The sequence below is a fragment of the Trachypithecus francoisi genome, unplaced genomic scaffold (assembly GCF_009764315.1).
Source record: "Trachypithecus francoisi isolate TF-2019V2 unplaced genomic scaffold, Tfra_2.0 Lachesis_group14, whole genome shotgun sequence".
NCBI lineage: Eukaryota > Metazoa > Chordata > Mammalia > Primates > Cercopithecidae > Trachypithecus > Trachypithecus francoisi.
This window is the reverse complement of record NW_022681459.1, coordinates 30,236,684-30,253,113: the sequence shown is the minus strand read 5'-3', so window position 1 is coordinate 30,253,113 and position 16,430 is coordinate 30,236,684. Positions and strand designations below refer to the sequence as shown.

The 16,430-nt window shown below is 47.7% G+C and overlaps 1 long non-coding RNA gene across 1 annotated transcript; it reads right to left on the bottom strand.

Annotated features, from left to right (window-relative positions):
* Window positions 1-663: 663 nt before the first annotated feature.
* Window positions 664-9,904, bottom strand: LOC117095848. Its single transcript, XR_004442204.1, has 3 exons — window positions 9,190-9,904; window positions 8,248-8,380; window positions 664-2,136 (listed from the first exon to the last, which is right to left on the bottom strand). It is a non-coding gene; the product is annotated as an uncharacterized LOC117095848 (long non-coding RNA).
* Window positions 9,905-16,430: the final 6,526 nt, after the last annotated feature.

Sequence of the window (16,430 nt, the reverse complement as noted above, 5' to 3'; positions counted from 1 at the left end):
AGGCTAGGTGATATGGTTTGGCTCTGTGTCCCCACTCAAATCTGATCTCAAGCTGTAATCCCCGTGTATTGGAGGAGGGCCCTGGTGGGAGGGGATTGGATCATGGCAGTGGTTTCCCCATGCTGTTCTCAGGACAGTGGGGGAGTTCTCGTGAGATCTGATAGTTTAAAAGTGATTGGCAGTCCCCCCCTTGCTCTCTCTCTCTACTACTGCCATGTAAGATGTTACTTGCTTCCCCTTCACCTTCCGCCATGATTGAAAGTTTCCCGAGGCCTCCCCAGCCATGTGGAACTGGGAGTCAATTAAACCTCTTCTCTTTATAAATCACCCAGCCTCAGGCAGTTCTTTTTGTTTGCTTGTTTGTTTGTTTCATTTTGTTTTTTGAGATTGAGTCTCGCTCTGTAGCCAGGCTGGAGTGAAATGGCACGTTCTTAGCTCGCTGAAACCTCCACCTGCCGGGTTCAAGCGATTCTCCTGCCTCAGCCCCTCCAGTGGCTGGGATTACAGGTGCCCACCACCACACCCAGCTAATGTTTGTATTTTTAGTAGAGATGAGGTTTCACCATGTTGGCCAGGATGGTCTCGATCTCCTGACCGCATGATCTGCCCTCCTCGGCCTCTCAAAGTGCTGGGATTACAGGTGTGAGCCACTGCGCCCAGCCTCAGGCAGTTCTTTATAGCAGTGAGAAAATGGGCTGACACACTGGGAGCCCACGTGGATCACGCACATGTGAAATTTACAATGCCCAGTACCGGATGGTGGATGCAAAAGCCTGTGCATGGTTGGATTCTGGGGACAGCCCAGGAGGGCACCAATGGGTTCTGTCCCCAACAACAGGGTTCCTCCCCACCAGCAACCCAGCTGGAGCCCAGAACTCCAGCATTAGAACTTTGATTTCTTTTGACTAAGATCTGGAAAGTTCTTGTAGATAGCACGTTGATGTGGCCTCTGGCATTGACTACTCGGTGGGAACAATTCTACCTGCTCTTTTCCAGAGAGCTGGTGTATAGGGGGCAGGGGAGACAGGTGGTGGCTGTGGGTCCCTGAAGGCCTGGCCTCCTCCATCATCCGCTTCAGCCGCTTCATTTGGGGGTCAGATCAGAGGCCGACAGAAAAGTCTGTGAGTTCCAGTATAAGGAGGCGGTCTGAGAAGAGCAAAGCAGATTTAACAAAAACTAGGGGCCACCGCCCCACACAGAGAACTTGTAGGAAATTTTAGAAAACCCAAAGACAACTGGCTTTTTCTTTTCTTTTTTACATTTTGTAAAATTGGGTTTTTATACATGTTTTAGACAACTGGCTATTTATATATATGAACCCAAGAGAAAACTTTCTCTTTATCGAGACAGAAAATTCAACTCACCTCTCAAAGCCTGGGAAGGCTCCTGTCATCTCCCTTTCTAAATAGAGATTCTTTTACCCAGAATACTTAAGTAAATTTTAAAATTACTCTTCAATCGAATCACTCATTTATAAAAGCCATTTGAGACTCTACTGTGCCCCCAGCCCTGGGCAGCCATGCACTTGCTCTGTGGGGGGAGACCCTGAGAAGGGGTGGGTGAGGGGGTGCCCACCACAGCCCTCCTTACGCTGCCCTGGTCAACCCACTGGCAGGTCCTGATCAAACGTCTTCCACACATCACCACTGATTTGATTTCATATAAGCAAGGAAAGATTTTCCCCCACTGTAAGGTGTCTTGAGTACAACTGACATTACCCTATAGTGTAATATACCTATTTTGTAGTGAGCATTGTTTTTCTTATAATTCAGGGATACCAGAACCATGCTGAATGAATAATGAATTTTCTTCCTTCTAATTGCATATGGATCTTATGAACAAAGGGGCAGGCACTGTGCCCAAATAGATCCATGAATCGGGGTCCCAAGAAGTGAGTGCCCTTTACTGAAATATTAACAGCAAAGGGGTTTGCACTGACGGGGAATCGACGGGGAGGTCGCTGGTGGCTGCTCGGCATTCCATTGTTCTCGGGGTGGATATTGACGTTCATTTTCAGCCTCTGCCTCTCACTGAGATGGCTCTTCTGTCAAAACGTTGGTTCTTCAGATCTTTTTCCCCTTTCAGACAGAAGCTGTTTCCTCACTTGGTTGAGTCACAGGTGCAATAAATAAAAAACTAAAAAATAAAATAATGTGTTAAAGTATAATGTGATATGAATGAGCCCTAATCCAATATGATTGGTGTCTTTATAAGGAGAGGAAATTAGGAGACACAGACAGGTGCATACACAAAGGGAAGATCGTGTGAGGACACAGGGAGGAGACAGCTAAGGAGAGAGGGCTCAGAAGAAACCAAACCTGATGACACCTTGATCTTGGACTTCTAGCCTCCAAAACTGTGAGAAAATAAATTTCTGTTATTTAATCTCCATCCAGCCTGTGGATTTTATTTTGGTGGCCCTGGCAAACTAATGCAACATGGAATTAAGTTCCTCTTAATACTTTGCCATCCACTGACCCCCTTGCTTTGGTCTTTGGCTATTAATTTCCAGCTGTCTTTGGGGTATTTAGAGTTGAGCTTAGTTGTGTGCTGAGGTTCCCCTCTACTGCAACAGCTCCAAGATCTTATGGTCACAAAGAATTACTATGACTTACAGTAAGTGTGATCGTGGAATTGTGATCACATGAGAAAATATCCAGTTTTTTAGAGGCAAACTATACTATGTCAGAGTACAGTCGTATAATATTGGGGATCTGCTTCAAAGTTTTTCAGCATAGAGAAAAAAACAACTGAATTGGTAAAGCAAATATCCCATATTCTTGATCATTGTGAAATCTGAGTGGTGGGTATATGGATTTCACTCAACTACTCTCTCAATTTTGAGTACATTTGCAAATTTCATAAAATATTAACATTATACCTATTTTACATTTAATTTTCTGAAGATATACTTTTAAGGCATGTCTTATGCCTTATAAGGATTTTTTCAGTACCTCAATTCATTTCTACGAACACTAATTATCACTGTTCCTTAAAGTAGATAGACAGGTACATAGTATAGCTCTTAGCTTCTGAAATACTATGGAAGTTTAATTCTCTGTGGTCAGAGAACATATTCTACCTGATTTAAATCTTTTTAAATGTGAGAACTGTTTGATAGTCAAAATATTATCTGCTTTGGTAAATTCTAGATGCACCTGCAAACACTATGTATTTTGCTTTTGTTAGTTGGAATTCTGCATACATGTCAATTAGATCAAGTTGGTTGATAGCATGTTCAAGTCTTCCATATTCTTGTGAATTTCCTGTCCACTATTAATAATTGAGAGAGAAGTTTTGAAATCTCTAGGTATAGATTTATATTCTCTTTTCAGTTCTATTATTATTTTCTTTCTGTGTTTTGAAGGTTTATTATTTTGAGTATACAAATTTAGGGTTGTTATTTCTTCTTGGTGAATTAATTTGCTGTTTCATCATCATGAAATGTCCCTCTTTATCTCTGGTAATATTATTCCTTCCCTACAGTCTACTTTGTTAGCCACTCCAGCTCTCTTGTGATTACTGTTTGCATGGTGTATCATTTTCCTCCTTCCACTTTCATTTCTCTGTCCTTCTATTTAAAGCTCATTTCCTGTAGTTAGCATATAATTGGGTCTTGCTTTTTTAATCTAGCCTGACAGTTTCTGCATTTTAATTAGAATGTTTAAACCATTTACATTTGATATAATTATTAACATAGTCGGGTTCGAGTCTACCAACTTGATATTTGTTTTCCATTTGATTCATCTTTGTTCTTTTATTTTTCCTTTCCTGGCTTATTTCAGATTGGATTTTTTAGGATTCCATTTTATCCTTAAAAGAAGTTCTTCTTAAATTTATTGATGAATAGGCAGAGTGGTAAAACAAATTAATTTTTTGTGTGTATCTGAAAAAGTATTTCACCTTCATTTTGGAAAGATATGTTTGCTAAATATAAGATTTTTTGTTAATAGATTCTTTTTCTGTATTTTAAAGATGTTGTTCCACTGCCTTCTAGCTTGTGTTTTTCTCAAGAGAAGTTTGCAGTCATCTTATTGTTGTTCCCTAAATGTAAGGATTCTTCTCCTCTAGCCACTCTTAAAATTTTCTCTTTAGCATAGGTTTTTAGCAACTTGATTATGATATGCCTTGATACACTTTTATTAGTGTTTATGCTGTTTGAGATTTGTTTTATTCTTGGACCTGTGGGTTTACACTTTTTATCAAATTTGATAACTATGGGGGCCATTATTTTTCCTAATGCATTTTCTCTGCTCCTCTCTCTCACTCTTCTTTTGTTCTTGAATTCCAATTACAAGCAAATTAGACAACATTCCCTGAGGCTCTGTTCATTTTTTTTTCCAGTCTTTTTTCCTCTATATACTTCTGTTTTGACAGGTTTTATTGCCATGTCTTCAAGTTTACTCATCTTTTTTTCTGCAGTTTTTAATCTGCTGTTGATCCCATCTAGTGAACTTTTCAGTTGCAAAATTATTTTTCATTTCTAGACATCCCATTTGTTTTTCTTTTTTTTTGAGACAGAGTCTCACTGTGTCGCCCAGGCTGGAGTGCAGTGGTGCGATCTCGGCTCACCGCAAGCTCTGCCTCCCCGGTTCACGCCATTCTCCTGCCTCAGCCTCCCGAGTAGCTGGGACTACAGGTGCCCACCACCACACCTGGCTAATTTTTTGTATTTTTAGTAGAGACGGGGTTTCACCGTGTTAGCCAGGATGGTCTCCATCTCCTGACCTCATGATCCTCTCACCTCGGCCTCCCAAGGTGCTGGGATTACAGGTGTGAGCCACCACGTCCGGCTGACATCCCATTTGCTTTTCAATACCTTCCTTTTCTCTTCAGTTTCCATTCATGTTTTCTTTCACATGCTTGAGCATATTTATAATATTTATCATAGCCATTTAAAATTCTTTTATCTACTAATTCTATCATTCCCGTCATTCCTGGGTCTGATTTTATGGACTGGTATCTCTCCTAGTTATAGATCACAATCTCTACTTCACATATCTCACAATATTTTATTGGGTGATAGGCATTTTGAATATAATGTTGATAAATGTATGGAATTTTTTCCTTTTTAAAGAGTGTTGACATTTGTTCTGGCAAGTAATAAAGTTACTTGCAGATGAGGTTGATGTTTTTGAGACTTGCTTTTACGTTTTCTTGGGGTATCTAGAGTAGCCTATACTCTAGAGTTAATTTATTCCTACTACTAAGGCTTGATCCTTTGTATTGTCTTTTTTTTTTTTTTTTTTTTTTGAGTTGGAGTTTCACTCTTGATGCCCAGGCTGGAGTGCAGTGGCACGATCTCACCTCACTGCAACATCCGCTTCCCAGGTTCAAGTGATTCTCCTGCCTCAGCCTCCCAAATAGCTGGGATTATAGGCATGCAACACTACGCCCAGCTAATTTTTTGTATTTTTAGTAGAGATGGGGTTTCTCCATGTTGGTCAGGCTGGTCTCGAACTCCTGACCTCAGGTGATCCGCCCACCTCAGCCTCCCAAAGTGCTGGGATTACAGGAGTGAGCAACCGCGCCGGGCCATGTCTATTGATGGCCCCAAGTGCTCTATGAGGTCTCCAACTGAATAGATGGAGTTCAAACTTCTTGCAGCCTGGTGTGAGTTCTAGGAATTGTTCAGCTTACACCTCACTGTTCTTTATTCACTTCCTGGAATTCCACCTACGCATGTACAGATTGGTATTAAGTGAAGGCTCAAAGGGACCTTATGCAGGTATTTGAGTTTCTTTATATGAGTATCTTTCTCCTCTCTGCTACCCTGTCTCACCTCCGCCTCTCCACAGCCCCCTGTCTTCTCCTGCATTCAGCCAGCTCGCCATGCTCTGCCTGGTTTCCCCTCCCTGCCTGACAGTATGAAAACTGCCTCCAGCCAGAAAACAGAGTTGACTGTACAACTCACTTCATTTTTTTCCTATCTCTTAGGGATGCCAGCCTTGCACAGCCTTTTGTCCTGATGTCCAAATCCAGTTGTTTTGTCTGCTTTGTAGAGCTTTCTAGTTCTTTTGGTAAACAAACAAACAAACAAACAAATAAAAAACACAAAAACAGAAACAGCATAAGTTCCATACCCCTTTGTGGCTGGCTGCAGAAATTCTGAGAACTGTTTTCTGTGTTTTTAAAATCACTTTACTTCCTTGGGACTCCTCAGAATTGTAACTTGAGAAGCTTCTAACAGACAATTAAACCACCTGTGACAGACACGTGCTAAGCACCTACCAGTGCCTGACCCTGGGAGCCTGACTGGGAGGTACAAGAGCCCCTGGGCCTGACGAAGAGGGAACAAATCTGGGTGTGGTCATCCAGGAATAGAGGCCAAGTCAGGTTGCAGAGCAGAACAATAAGGGATTCATGCAAAGCCCTTTTAACAATCGTTGGTTTGTTACTTTATGTGACCGTATTTGCTCCCTCTTTCGAAATTACAAAAAGTAAAATGCAGAATGTACAAATGTGTGGCTCTCCCTAAAGTGGGATGAACTTGGGATTTCCCATGGATGCAACTCCTAGAAAAGCCACAGTTGAGTAGAGTAACCTGAGTCTATCGCCATGGAACATCCATTGCAGGGCTTCATAGTTCTGGGAGTAAAGCACTTTTTTTTTTTTTTGAATCTGTACTTTATTATTTTCAAGGTTTGAAAAAACCTTTTTTTTTTAACTTTATTTTATTTTTTATTTTTTATTATACTTTAAGTTCTAGGGTACATGTGCATAATGTGCAGGTTTGTTACATATGTATACTTATGCCATGTTGGTGTGCTGCACCCATCAACTCATCAGCACCCATCAATTCATCATTTATATCATGTATAACTCCCCAATGCAATCCCTTCCCCCTCCCCCCTCCCCATGATAGGCCCCAGTGTGTGATGTTCCCCTTCCCGAGTCCAAGTGATCTCATTGTTCAGTTCCCACCTATGAGTGAGAACATGCGGTGTTTGGTTTTCTGTTCTTGTGATAGTTTGCTAAGAATGATGGTTTCCAGCTGCATCCATGTCCCTACAAAGGACGCAAACTCATCCTTTTTTATGGCTGCATAGTATTCCATGGTGTATATGTGCCACATTTTCTTAATCCAGTCTGTCACAGATGGGCATTTGGGTTGATTCCAAGTCTTTGCTATTGTGAATAGTGCCGCAATAAACATACGGATGCATGTGTCTTTGTAGTAGAATAATTTATAATCCTTTGGGTATATACCCAGTAGTGGGATGGCTGGGTCATATGGTACATTTAGTTCTAGATCCTTGAGGAATTGCCATACTGTTTTCCATAATGGTTGAACTAGTTTACAATCCCACCAACAGTGTAAAAGTGTTCCTATTTCTCCACATCTTCTCCAACACCTGTTGTTTCCTGACTTCTTAATGATTGCCATTCTAACTGGTGTGAGATGGTATCTCATTGTGGTTTTGATTTGCATTCCTCTGATGGCCAGTGATGATGAGCATTTTTTCATGTGTCTGTTGGCTGTATGAATGTCTTCTTTTGAGAAATGTCTGTTCATATCCTTTCCCCACTTTTTGATGGTGTTGTTTGTTTTTTTCTTGTATATTTGTTTGAGTTCTTTGTAGATTCTGGATATTAGCCCTTTGTCAGATGAGTAGGTTGCAAAAATTTTCTGGGAGTAAAGCACTTTCTTCTGAATTAGCAGATCTTTGTAAAGTCAAAATTCAAGAACATTTTATCAGACCTAAAGATAGCTGCAGGCTGTGCGCGGTGGTTCACGCCTGTAATCCCAGCACTTTGGGAAGCTGAAGCAGGAGGATCGCTTGAGTCCAGGAGTTCGAGACCAGCCTGCGCAATATGGCAAAATTCCATCTGTACCATAAATACAAATATTAGCCGGGCGTGGTAGCACACACCTGTAATCCCCGCTACTCGGGAGTCTGAGGTGGGAGAATCGCTTCAACCCAGGAGGCAGAGGTTGCAGTGAGCCAAGATCGCACCACTGCACTCCAGCCTTGGTGACTAAGCAAGACTCTGTCGAAAGAAAGAAAGAAAGAAAGAGAGAGAGAGAGAGAGAAAGAAAGAAAGAAAGAAAGAAAGAAAGAAAGAAAGAGAAAGAAAAGGAAAGGAAAAGAAAAGAAAGAGAGAGAGAGAGAGAGAGAGGGAGAGGGAGGGAGGGAGGAAGGAAGGAAGGAAGGAAGGAAGGAAGGAAGGGAGGAAGGAAAAATATAATTGTGTTAGACATTTGCCTGTGCTCACAGCCCTCCTTAGAGAAGGATGCCCACTAACCCTGCCAAGTCGGCAGACCTTCAGCTACCATGTTTTGTACTCCTCGACCCTGGCCCTTCTCGTCCAGTTCACTGGAGAGGACGGCTGACTTGAACAGTGAATCCAAATGCCTGCCGGTGACTTGTAGAGCGTCCTGCGAGGGAAAAATTCCTTTGCTTAAAAAGAAATGAACGAATAAACACCAAACAAACAAGGCATTTCACAACTGAAACTCAAAAGACACTTAAAGAGAAAGCCAGGAGCTAGGAAGGTGCTTCTGTCCCACAGCCAACCCCTCTGTGAAAAGGTGGGCCTCAGGTCAGACCTCTCCTCCCAGCCCCTTCCCGCTCCTTCCTTCCCATCTCCCACTGCTCACTCTCTCTCCCTCTGTTCACTCTTCCCCAGCCCTCAGGCACTCCCTGCTCTGAAGGTGGGCGTGCCCTCCCCGTGCAATGAGCCCCACGCCCTCTCGCAATATCCGTTCTAATACAGTCCCCCGTGACTTACGTCCGGATTTGTTTTCTATTTGACACTGTCAAGGGCTTCTCCTGGCCCCGGGACCCCTATCCAAGGGGCTGCAGAACAACATCTGGCCATTTCCTGCCCTGTGAGGCCCCCTCCTCCCTGAAGCGCTGCTCAGACCCCAGCCCAGACACCCGCCTCCCCTGGCCTACCCCGCACACCTCCTGTCTGCCCCGACACAGATGCACCTCTCCACTTCCCCTTTGGAGATAACAGAGATTTGACAGCATGACGACCACAGTATTCCTGAGCTTCCAGTTAAAGTTAAGTCTGTTGTGCCACTGCTGACTGCTCGATCTGCCCCGACGTTCGCAGCTGTTCCACCTGTTTTCCTTCCTTCATGCATGAAGGTCAAACCCAGGCTTGGCCCTGGGTGAACCCAGCAGAGAGGATTCCAGAGCTGTCTCCCCAGAGCCCTCCCCAGCAGAGACCCTGACTCACCCCAGGACAGGAGAGCTGAGGCCAAGATCTCCGCTTCCAGATGCTTCCTCCGCATTCAGCTTCCAACGTCCGCCCTGCCAAGGTGCCCCTTGCAGGAGCCCGTCCCGGGGGACACGTCCCCTGCTCTCCCCTGAAACCACAGGGCTGTTGATATGAGGAAGGAATGAGAACAGCACAAAGGCACAGCAGCTGCGAGCTCAGGATCAGACACAGAGGAAGAGCCACCTACAAACAGTCACCAGAGCCAAGCCCTGGTCTCAGCCAGGAGCGGTGCCCCCCATATGAACGCACCCATGGGTGGAGCGGGTGACGCGTCCCCTCTGCAGAAAGCACCTGAGCAGCAGCTAAAACAGGCTGAGCCCGGGTCCCAGACCCCAGACTCCAGCCTGCACCTGCAATCTGGCCCTCGGTTTGGCCTGACCCTGCCTCTGTTTGCAAAGGGCCCGCTGGGGCCCCTGGATGGGTTCCGTTCTCCTTTCACCCTCTCTGTACTCCCCTGAAATCTCCCCACAGGCCGTCAGCCTCAGGCTCTGAGACCAGAATGTCGCCTTCCCGTCACATGCAGTGTGACATGTCTCTAGTTATTTCCCTCCCCACAGCACAAAGAGTGGAGGGGGCCTGAGAAATGAGGAGGCGGGAGGTGCGTCCAGGGTGAGGCAGAGTCAGTCTTGCCTCCGGGGTCCGGCTGCCAGCAGGGAGGTCAAGGTCCGCAAGAACGTCCTCTTTCCCCACTGCAGCAGGCGGCCAGCACTACATAACCATTCTGGGAAACAGCAGTTCCTGTCCCCTCCTCCTTGCTTCTATGAACGGGCACACATCCATCCCCCGACTCCTTCAGGTGACCCAGGTGATCAAATCAGCCAGTTCCAGAGAAGAGTCAACTTTGACAGCCCTGGGTCGGCGACCCAGATGCCCTTTGATGGGGGTCAAATGAAACAAATTGGCACACAGGCTAGGGGCTTTATCGGAAAGAACACTGAGAGGGAGGATGCTCCATCCCGAGAGCCCCACAAGCCTCCGGAAGGCCAGGCAAGGACGGCTCCTCTCGTGGGAGGGGAAGGAGGGAGCAGGCTTGGCAGCGTTGTTGGCGGGGATGGATAGGCCCAGGCGGCAGTAGCCTCCGGAGGTTCCTGGGGCTGAATCACCCTGAGGTTTGCTACCGGGAGAGAGGGAAGCTGATTCGATTCTGAGACATCTGGGGAAGCCCAGAGGCCCCACGACCCACACCGGGAAGCAGCCAGAGGAATGCAGAGCAGGGCCCAGAGGCTACAGCTGCAGGGCAGGTGGTTGTGTCGCCAGAATCCTGCTGGCGGCCCTTCCTCCCCGGGGAGCTGTGTCTGGAGAGGGGACTGTGGAGAAGCGCTAGGGTGAGACCCAGTCGTGCAGTGGTCCTGAGCCCGCGGGGTGGGTGCCCTCCTAAGGTGAGGAAGGGACAGGAGAGCCAGGCCCCACTCCGAGGACCCTGTAGGAGCCAGGAGGGGCCTCGCCAGGCCCAAGCCTCTGCCCTGGCTGTGGGATACCCAGCCCCAAAGCAATGAGGAATCCAAATTGGTGCTGAAGGCCTGGGCCATGGTGCTGAGTTCTGGCTGCCCCAGCTCACAAGCACTGTGGGGGTGGCGGCCAGGAGGACAGAGCTCAGACACCTGGCCCCACATACGGCCATGCAGCCCAGCCTCAGGAGGCCACCATCCTACAGGCAGGCCCCCAGACAGAGGGGCACAGGCACAGGCCCCAGGTCCCCTGGCCATGGAGAAGGCATCATGCGAGTGTGTTTATGAGTGTGTGTGTTATGAGGTGTGTGCAGTGTGTGTGGTGTCTGTGTGATGTGTGCAGAGCGTGTGATGTGTGCAGTGCGTGTGATGTGTGCAGTGTGTGTAATGTGTGCAGTGTGTGTGTCTCTGGGTGTGTGATGTGTGCAGTGTGTGTGTGTCTGTGTGTTTCTGGGTGTGTGATGTGTGCAATGTGTGTGTGTGATGCTTGCAGAGTGTGTGTTTGTGTGTCTGGGTGTGTGTAATGTGTCCAGTGTGTGTGTGTGTGCGTGCATGTGTGTGTGGCCCCGGGCCCTGGGTTGTCCCCTCTTGCCCTCTGGAAAGTAAGCACAGCCCAGCCTGGCCATCCCCTCAGAGTCACACCTGGAACGAATGCCGCCCACAGAGCATTTCCCCCTTTCTGGAGACTTAGCTGCAAGCTGTGGGTTGGTGGAAGCTCTTGGTAGGTGGAAGCTCTGGGTTGGTGGAAGCTATAGGTTGGTGCAAGCTCTGGGTTGGCAGAAGCTCCTGGCTGGTGGAAGCTCTGGGCAGAAGCTCTGGGTTGGCAAAAGCTCTGGGTTGGTGGAAGCTCTGGTTTGATGGAAGCTCTGGGCAGAAGCTCTGGGTTGGCAGAAGCTCTAGATTGGTGGAAGCCCTGGGTGGATGGAAGCTCTGGGTTGGCAGAAGCTCTGGGTTGGTGCATGCTCTAGGTTGGCAGAAGCTTGGGGCTGGCGGAAGCTCTGGGTTGGCAGAAGCTCTGGGTTGGCAGAAGCTCTGGGCTGGCAGAAGATGTGGATTGGTGGAATCTCTGGGTTGGCAGAAGCTCTGGTTTGGCGGAAGCTCTGAGCTGGCAGAAGATCGGACTGATGGAAGCTCTGGGTTGGTGGAAGCTCTGGATTGGTGGAAGTTCTGGGTTGGTGGAAGCTCTGGGTTGGCAGAAGCTTTGGATGGAAGCCCTGGATTGGTGGAAGCTCTGGGTTGACGGAAGCTCTGGATTGGTGGAAGCCCTGGATTGGTGGAAGCTCTGAATTGGTGCAAGCTCTGGGTTGGTGGAAGCTCTAGGTTGGCAGCAGCTCTGGATTGGTGGAAACTCTGGATTGTTGCACGCTCTGGATTGGTGGAAGCCCTGGCTTGGCGGAAGCTCTGGGTTGGTGGAAGCTCTGGGTTGGCTGAAGCTCTGGATTGATGGAAGCTCTGGTTGGTAGAAGCTCTGGATTGTTGCAAGGTCTGGATTGGTGGAAGCCCTGACTTGGTGGAAACTCTGGCTTGGTGGAAGCTCTGGGTTGGTGGAAGCTCTGGGTTGGGGCAAGCTCTGGGTTAATGGAGCTGCTGGAGTCCACTCAGGTCCAAAGCTCCTGTACTGGTACACCTGAGTGTCTGGTGAGAGAAGTCTCCAGCAGGAGGACTCACTCCAGAAACAAAAGAGGAGGCTCAGGGTGAGCCTGTCTGGTTTGACTTGTTTGTACCAGATCGCACTGGGCAGCAGTTTTATCCGGCACAAAGCTGAGCACATGTCACATCAGCACTAATTGTTGTGGGGAGGAAACAAATAGCTAATGACTAAAGGTGCCGAGGAAAATGCCCAAGGCACTGCTTTTCACACCCGTACATCGCACTGTGCCCTGGCCAGCTGCCTTTGCTGCTAATTATGGGATGGAGCCCAGGAGGTGGGGGGTCTCCTCTAATGGAGATGGGTCACCCCCTCCAGGCACTGGAAGTCCTCCCCTTCCTCTCCCCGTGCTGGCCACCCCCCTCCCTCCCACCGGACGCCCTGCTCCTTCTGCCCGTCTCCTTCACAGGTCACACCTCTCCTTGGAGTTGAAATGGTTGTTCCTGCCATGTATTTTCTCTCTCATCCTTCAGTGGCCCTGAGCAGTCTACGGTAAGCAAAATGACATCAGAAAACCCATGTTTTAAAGAAAAATCCTTCAATTTACCAGAAGGCCCGATGAGGATGCTGCTAAGTGCTGAGCCCCATGTCTTACTTCCAATAGGTTTCGATGGACAGGAATAGGTTGGGGCTGTGGCTTTCCAGGTGGCATCTCTAAATCAAGGGTTTGTGCACCCTGTCCTGGGGTCTGGGTAGTGACAGGAGTGCCCGTCGTGTTTTACGGGGCACCCACTGTGTGCATGTGAGGGGTGTGTGTGCCAGCACGGTCAAAACTCAGCCCCTTGGGAGTGGCCTTGGCAGCCCACAGGTGCGCCAGCATTCCCGGAAGGCCAACATGAACTTTAGTCCAAGACGCTGCCAGCCCTCTTCCAGGAGATGGGCACAGTGGGTTGAGGTGGGGGCGGCACTGGCTTCTGGGTAGTGTGGCCTAGGTGGGCACTCACTACCTTGAGGAAGGGAGGGAAAACGCTGCAGCTCCTAGACCCAAGCAGGCTGAGCTGTTGCAGGGTAGGGGGATGACAGTGACAGTGACCCCAGAAACAAGCAGTGAACCTCAGCCCCACCTTCTGCACTTGTGGCTAAGAGCCCAGCACACTTCCTCTATCAGGAAGTGGCAAGGAAGAGCATTCAGACTGGATGACCAGGGTTAGCAGCATGACGTGGACGTCCACAGGGAAGGGCTGGGGCTCACATGGCGTCCACACCTAGGGGACAATCGCTGAGCATGTGAGTGTTCACAGGGGCTGCAGCCTGAGAGCCCCACCAGCGGGGACTGGGAGGCAAAGTCATCCCAGCAGAGAACCATCGCTATAAAAAATGCCTGCAAATAAAAAAAAGTCAAAATATGAAAGTCACGGGAAAAGACTTCATAAAAGAAGAAACTAAAAAACCAAAAAGATACTAAATCCACGAAAAGATGATCAGGTGCGGTGGCTCATGCCTGTAATCCCAGCACTTTGGGAGACCAAGCCAGGAGGATCAGTTGAAGCAAAGAATTCAAGACTAGCCTGGGCAACATAGCAAGACCCCGTCTCTACAAAAGAGCAAAAAGAAACGATGTGTAGCCTTATTAATAATCAGGGAAATGCAAATTAGTAGACAGTAACTCAGACGGACTGCAATCAGAGCTCCATGTGGGAAAACCATTTGCCATGATCTGGTAGAGCTGAGCACAGGTACACCCCATGACACCGATTCCACCCCTAGGACCCAGAGAGACTTGTGGAATAACGCTTGCAGCAGCATTTGCTGTAATAGCCAAACATCAGAAGCAATCCTGATGTCCGCAAGCAACAGAATATGGATACACAGATAAACAGTGGAACACTATATACCGGCATGAAACCAAATGACCCATGGCCACGCACAGCTGTGGGGTGAATCTCACATGCGAGGCAAGACTAAGGGAGAGAAGCAATCCCAGCCAGGTCCATGCAGTACCGTCTTGTTCACCTCAAGTTCCAAAACCACAAAACGAAGCTTGATGTTGTTTAGGGATGCATGCTCACATGGAAACCCTAAGAAAAAGCAAAGGAATGCACATCACAAAAAGTCAAAATGTCTCTTACCTGCAGGGTAAGATGCAGAGCCACAGAGGCAGGGATTTTCAGCTGTTTTGTCTGCGGCTATATCCCAAATGCTTAACACAAAGCCTAGCACGTAGCAGGGACTCAATAAAGACTTGCTGCATGAATGAATGAATGAACGAATGAATGAATGAATGAGATGCAACCCCAGAGGGTGCACAGGCCGCTTCTAAGGTTCTGGTTAAGGTTCTATTTCTTAATTTCTTAATCTGGGAAGAGGTTCCCCATTTTTTTTTTGAGATAGATAGGGTCTCACTCTGTCACCCAGGCTGGAGTACAGTGGGACGACCGCAGCTCACAGCCTCTGCCTCCTGGGCTCAAGCAATCCTTCCACCTCAGCCTCCCGAATAGCTAGGATCACAGGCATGCACCACCATGCCCGGCTCATTTTTGTATTTTTGTAGAGACGGGTTTCACCATGTTGCCCAGGCTGGTCTCAAACTCCTGAGTTCAAGCAATCCTCCTGCCTCAGCTTCCCAAAGTGCAGGGATTACAGGCATGAGCCACTGCACTCAGCAGGCTACCCATTCTTTAAAACGTATATCTGTATTGTATGTACTCTTCTGTATGTAGTATATTTTTCACAATAAAGATAAAATTGTTTTAAATCACAAAAATGTTTGAAAAAACAGTAGTCTGGGGACAACTTGTATTTATACACGAAAGACATCAAATAACGAAAGCCCTGTGATTTTAGAGCAAAAAATAGACAAATAGAAGAAAATAATGAGTACAGAAAGTTCAGGGAAAGGATGTGGAGTCATTATTTTTTCTTTCCTGCGTCCCCGAACAGCCCAGGAAACTGAGTTGGGTTTTGCTCCATTTCTTGGCAAATGCAGAGAAACACCACGAGCTTGCCAAGGGAGGTTGGCATGGGCGCTCTGTAAAATGCAAGATCCTCCCAGACCCTGTGGGGGCCAGGAGGGAGCTCTGCCACGCCAAAGAGCTCCTGGCCGAGCCACCTTCCCACAGGGACGCAGAAGCAAGGCTGCCAACTGGTACAATTACCAAACGGGCCGGGAGGGCATCGGGCTAATGTTTCTGCATACAGAAAAGAGAGAAGAGGAGCTAAGAAGGGGAAGCGGGGGGAGAGGAAGAGAAGAGAAGAGACGTTCTCAGCCCTGAAGTAGACGAATTAGAATATCAAATCAAATAAAAAAGGAACCAGGAGAGACCACACCTTAAACATCAGGAAATGAAAGTAACCTTCCTCACACTTGTAATCCCAGGACTTTGGGAGGCCAAGGCAGGCAGATCACCTGAGGTCAGGAGTTCAAGACCAGCCTGACCAATATGACGAAACCCCATCTCTATTAAAAATGCAGAAAGTTAGCTGGGCATGGTGGCAGGCCCCTGTAGTCCCAGCTACTCGGGAGGCTGAGACAGGAGAACAGATTGAACCTGGGAGGTGGAGGTTGCAGTGAGCGGAGATCACACCGCTGCTCTCCAGCCTGGGTGACAGAACAAGATTCTGTCTCAAAAAAGAAGAAAGTAACCTTCCTATGTGTTGGGTTTCCCGCCCCAAGTTGTGGGGAGAGCCACCCCACAGCCCACTGCTTAGGTCTGAGGGTGGCGAGGAGTGAGGGTGACCAGTCAGCCGCCCCATCAGGGCATGTCCTGGCTCTGTGTTTTCCAGACTCAATGACCATGGGCCACAGTAGGAAATAGGTTTTCCACCGTGATCCAGTGTGTATCGTATGTGTGGACCCGTGTGTGTAGCACTGAAATAAGATTGTGAATCAGTGCGTACTTCCACTCCACTCTATTCTACTCCTTCTTGAAAAATGCTGGTGGAGATCCATGGAATTAATTACACGAGCCACCCATGGGCTGTAACCACAACTGGGAAAAGATCTAATGGTTTTGATCCTGGGATCTACGCATGAGCTTGCCCCAGCCCACACACTCCCTGAGTGTATGTGAGTGTGCCTGTGTGTACACATGTGTGAGTGTGTTTGTGTGTGCATTGCATGTGTGCATGTGTATGCATGTATGTGCATTCATGTGTGTATCTGT